This window comes from Rhinolophus ferrumequinum, chromosome 23 (genome assembly GCF_004115265.2).
Source record: "Rhinolophus ferrumequinum isolate MPI-CBG mRhiFer1 chromosome 23, mRhiFer1_v1.p, whole genome shotgun sequence".
In the NCBI taxonomy this organism is placed as follows: Eukaryota; Metazoa; Chordata; class Mammalia; order Chiroptera; family Rhinolophidae; genus Rhinolophus; species Rhinolophus ferrumequinum.
This window is the reverse complement of record NC_046306.1, coordinates 7,845,962-7,851,037: the sequence shown is the minus strand read 5'-3', so window position 1 is coordinate 7,851,037 and position 5,076 is coordinate 7,845,962. Positions and strand designations below refer to the sequence as shown.

At 46.0% G+C, this 5,076-nt stretch overlaps 1 long non-coding RNA gene across 1 annotated transcript; it reads right to left on the bottom strand.

Moving 5' to 3' along the window:
• Positions 1-1,028: 1,028 nt before the first annotated feature.
• On the bottom strand, positions 1,029-4,857 carry LOC117016164 (uncharacterized). Its single transcript, XR_004421840.1, has 3 exons — positions 4,756-4,857; positions 4,536-4,623; positions 1,029-2,178 (listed from the first exon to the last, which is right to left on the bottom strand). It is a non-coding gene; the product is annotated as an uncharacterized LOC117016164 (long non-coding RNA).
• Positions 4,858-5,076: the final 219 nt, after the last annotated feature.

The following is a 5,076-nucleotide window of genomic DNA, read 5'->3' as shown; positions in this document are numbered from 1 at the left end:
TCAGAGCTCATTTCTGAGACCACGTGCTCAGGTTGGACTTAGGTATCTAATGTCTTGGACCATCAATTTTATGCCCAATCTTGCAGGATTATAGTGAAGTGCCATTTTCCCCGTCACTAGCTCGAGTCCCACCATCACATATTTTGCTAGATCTTCATACCATCTTGCATGCCAACCACAAATTTTGCTGTAGTTTTAGGTACCACTTGTACTGTCTTAAAGTTTTTATTTAATTAATTTCATGGAACAAATGTTTACCAGCCGTCTACTTGTCTAGGCACTGTTCAGATTTTGGAGACACAGCAGTGAATAATTGAGACCAAACTCTATGACCTCATGGAGCTCATGTCTTCAATAAATTTATTTTGAATAGACACTCGATATCACCTGCGTCCGTTGAAAAGCACTATCACTTGAAAGAGAAGACAATTTAAAAAATGAACATAGAAAAGCAAAACAAGGTTGATCTCACAGGTTCTAGCTTGGTGTGTCTGCCCTTTTCTTTGTCCACAGAAGAGATTTTCAATGGTTAGAGTGGTGCTTGAGGCAGGCAAGCACCTTACTGAGACTTTCTCCTTCTTGTAATTGGGGGCATCAGTGAACCACCAGAGAAGGAGTGACTTGTCTCAGTGTGGGATTCAATGTTGTGTAATTCTATTACCCAAGTTGACTTCCTTTATCGCCAGGCATACAAGGCCCACCTTTGGAGTCACCACACAGATGCAACCTAACGTACTTGGCACCGTTCCTGGACCAGAGGGTAACTGTTGGCCGTAGCAACGTTCACCATAAAATAGAACACGTCCCTCCATGCACCTGCTTGGGTAGGAAAGGTCTGGGAAGCCTGTGCAGAGTTATTAATTACTCATAGATTTCACAAAGGTTTTCATGAGGCTGCCACTTCTCCATTCCATCTTAGAATATGCCTTCCAAGCTCTGAGAGCTCCTGGCGTCTCATCTTTGTATCACTTGGCTCCTAGTACTAAAAGCCACATCCTGTTATGTTTGGTTGCTAGGTGGAGAAATGTTATCATGGGCTTCAGCAATAATTTATCCACAGAGCTCAAGGAGTTGTCATGTTCTCCTGACAGTGAGCTGTAGCACTTTATCAGCTCGCCTGTAAATCAGGCGTGTGTGGGTGCGGATGCCAGCACTGTTTGATCTCTCTCAGACACTGTAATAATCTGCTTTTGTCTGATTGATTCCTTCACATCACCACGCACATTGCAACAGAGAGTGGAGTGCCCTCTGTTTATCTCGGCTGGTCATCTGCAGGAGGCCAACAGGGCAGAAAATGCTCTTCGTGCCGAGATGTAAGAGTTTTTGGAATTAGGGCCTTTCCATCATATCCCTGAGCTGGTTTCGTTCAATAAATCAATGATAGCAGAATTGAATGCACCATAAATACCTCAAACCATATCTCTTACAAGAATGTAAGAGTAATTCATAGAAACAGGAAAGGTAACTTTGTGGGAAAGAATTACGACCCCTACAAGCCACAGACATTCAGGGCTTTTTACTGCCTGTGTTCACATCTCACCCTTTGAACTTTGGGGGAGGGAGACTACACTGCTGGCTGGTGTTGGCTTCTGGAAAGTGCAGGGGGTAAAACTGAGTAGAAAGGATCCTGTCAAGACCGATCACTGCTTTTCAATCTAAAAACCAGTTTTTCTGAATTTCTGTCAGTTCCTGTTACGACGTATGGTCCCTTCTGAACAAAGGCTGCATTGCATCAGTAGAACTGGACTCTGCCCTTTGATGGTTTGCGAATCACTCTTCTGTCACCCCCACGCCAGGCCTGCTCTTGTGCAAGCTTGGCCAACCTTTTTGATGCTTAAAACGTCTCCCTGTCTGGCAAGCCTGATCCCTATTTCCTGGGCTCCTAATTGCTGACAAGTAGTTTGGGGTGCATTTTGGCATCCCCAGTCCATAAGAGTCAAGCCGAAATCTGTGAGCTGATGACTGCCTTGGGCATGGCAGCAGCCTGCTGTGCTGTGACCCAGGAGCAGTTGCAGACGTCCTCGCCTGCCCGAGTTGAAAGCAGAGGTCAAGCTGGATTGCAGATGTGATTGACTAAGTCCCTTCGGAGAGGAGGATTTTGTTGTGGCGAACCCCTCTTGGATGGTGGCAAGGTGAAATTACATAAAGAAGTCTCTCAGCTCAGAAGTAAGCATAGCTCTGGGGACAAAAAAGACAGCTTGAGTCGTTTTGTGGCAAGGCACAGTTTTCATTTTTATAATGGTAGTCAATAATATTAATGATTATTTATTCCACTCCTATTGTGTGGCCAGACATATTTTGGCATTCAAAATACATATTAGAAGCAATAAAACTTAGTGTTTAGAGTAAGAGTAGGCAACCATAACCCGTGGGCCAAACCCAGCCAGCCACCTGTTTTTGTCAATAAAGTTTTATTGGGACACAGCCACATCCATTTATTTACATATGGTGTATGACTGCTTTCTATTTCAAGAGCAGAGGTGAGCTTTTGTGACAGGGACTGTATGGCCTGCAAAGTTGAAAATATTGATCACTGATGGCCCTTCACAGAAAACATTTGCCAATCCCTGGGTTAGAGGGTTGGCTCTCATGCCTGTTCAAATCCTGGTGTTACCGTTTACCAGTTGTGTGACCTTGGGCAAGTTATACCACCTCTCTGACCCTTGGCTTTGTCATGTATAAAATAGAGATTAAAATAATATTTATCTTATTCAGTTGGTGGTGATGTGATGAGCACGTCAGCTCTAACACCTGAGTAACAGTAAGCTTTCTGAATGGCTCGTTACCTGCTTTCCTGTACCCACCCTGGGCAGGTGCACCTGACCTTCCCCTGGCATTTCACTGCTGATGGTCTGCACGGGCCATCCCGTGCATTTGTCTGTATGAATTTATGGAAGTGGACATGCAGAACTTTTGAAAAAGACCAGGGCAGAGTTACAGCCTTCTCAAACAGTGATGCCTTTCCAAGGACTTCAAATATGTTCCCAGAGTCAGAGGATTTATTCCAAGGTCTGCACACAGTTGAGTTGTTCTGGCTGCTCACATTAGGACGACGGTGGCCTCAGTGGTGTGACAGGGTGATCTACAACACGTTTGAGAGTGCATGCTTGCCCTTTACAATTTTAGGAGCACTTAGGCGTAGTTTCCACAAATTGAAGGTTGAATCACCTTGTGAAAACCTATGGGAAATCCTTGGCTCCTGAAGGCCTATTCTGTACTTTCCCGTACAGGTCAGCAAACTGTTCCTGTAAAAGGCCAGAGAGGAAATGTTTCAGCTTTGCATCTGTTTGACTCAATAGCACAGAAACAGCCATAGAACGACTTGTATATAAATGGGCATGGTGGTGTTCCAATAAAACTTTATTTACAAAAGCAGGTGGTTTTTGCAAACTTTGCTATACCACATCCATCTTACTAAAGCTCATATTTCGTTCTTGTTCTCAGTTTATTAATCCTAGCAAGGATTTTTACTGTTGTAGGTAGTATGTTGATAGCTTCATTATCTATCTTTGCCGATGAGGAAGTTGAGGAACAAGGAAATGAATTTGCGCAAGGTCACACTGCTAATAAGTGGCAGAAACAAGACATGAACGCAGCCTGTCTGGCTCTCAAGCCTGGACGTTCAGCCACTGTTCTATACTGCCTCCTGTAGTCTTAGCGTAAACAGTGCTGTGCTTTATAAGAAAACCAGTCCAGCCTTTAGTTTCTTTCACGTACCCATACGGACTCCTTTGTAGAAAATAGTGTTTTCAGTTTCTTAAAGTGTCCCTTGTTGGGTTGTAAGCAAAAAAGAGGACACTCGGTCAGCATGGATGCCAGCAGTGAGAGGTCGCTTTTTGGACATGCAACCAGTGCACGGCCATAGGCTCCTGCACTCAGAAGGGGACCCCGTGCTTGAGGTGGAATGCTCCGTGGTCTCCACCTTGACAGCCTTATTGTTGTCTTTATATTTCTGTTTTTTAAGTCCAGTGGGACATCACCTGTGCCAGGTCCTTGGCGCCTCTGCTCACAATAGATCCACTGCCCATCTGCCTCCCCGGAGGGTTCTTGACAGCCCACTTCCCCGCACTGCCCAGGGATGGCTGCTGCCTCTGCCCTGCTGGGGTCCTCCCTCCCCTCCCCTACCCCCAGCACTCATAGCACCAGCGTCCCATGCTTAAGGGAGCATGGCATAAAAAAGCAAATCGAAAAGCATTATGACAAACGGAAACAGAGACTATGGAAGAACGTCCAGGAGTCCCGCATTTTCCTTTTGCACGGGGCCTCACCAAGCACGTGGCCGGCCCTGGCTGACTCTCTCAGGGGCAGCATCACCGGCAGGACTCTCAGGCCCCACCCCAGACCTGAGGAGTCAGAATCTACATTTTTCCAAGACCTCCTGGGGATTCCTGCACGTTCAAGTCTGAGACACTCAGCTCCCGTGATGGCTTCCAAATGGGCCTGATTATCTGAAGGGCTCCAAAGGCCTCCCAGGGATTCTCAGGCTCGGCCAGGTCTGCGATCCACTGGCCTATATGCACGTTTCCCAGCCTTACCTGATGATGAGACGCACCCAGGGCAAGCTTTGCAAAGCAGACGCGCTTCGGCTCCATCCTCCATTTTCTGAGACTCTGAAGGAGGGCCCTGGGAATACAGATTTTTAACCTACACTCCAGATGACTCTTCTTATTCGTAAGTTTGGAAAATACTTGATAAATGACCCTAGGACCTGGAAGCATCCTAAACACCTAACTTGTATCCATATCTGTCACTTACCTGTAGGCCCTGGCTTAACCTCACTTGCAATTTATAAGCATTTTGACTAGCGCTGCTTCATCTCAAGCCACTGTGTGTTTGTTGGTAGCAGTGAGAAGTCACTTCCGAGGATTACATGAAAAGGGAAATGCCTGTGTGAGGGAGTTTTGACACCCAGGCCTCATATCGTAAAGATATCAAGATAAAGCGAGACAACCAGGCCCCTGAGGGTGACATTTTTTGGGTAACCTCTGCTGACATTCGAAGGATTGAGGGGAAGAGAAACAATGGTACTTCTACACAACAGTTTTGTGCTCACTGTTGTTCTCAAAGCCCCTTGAC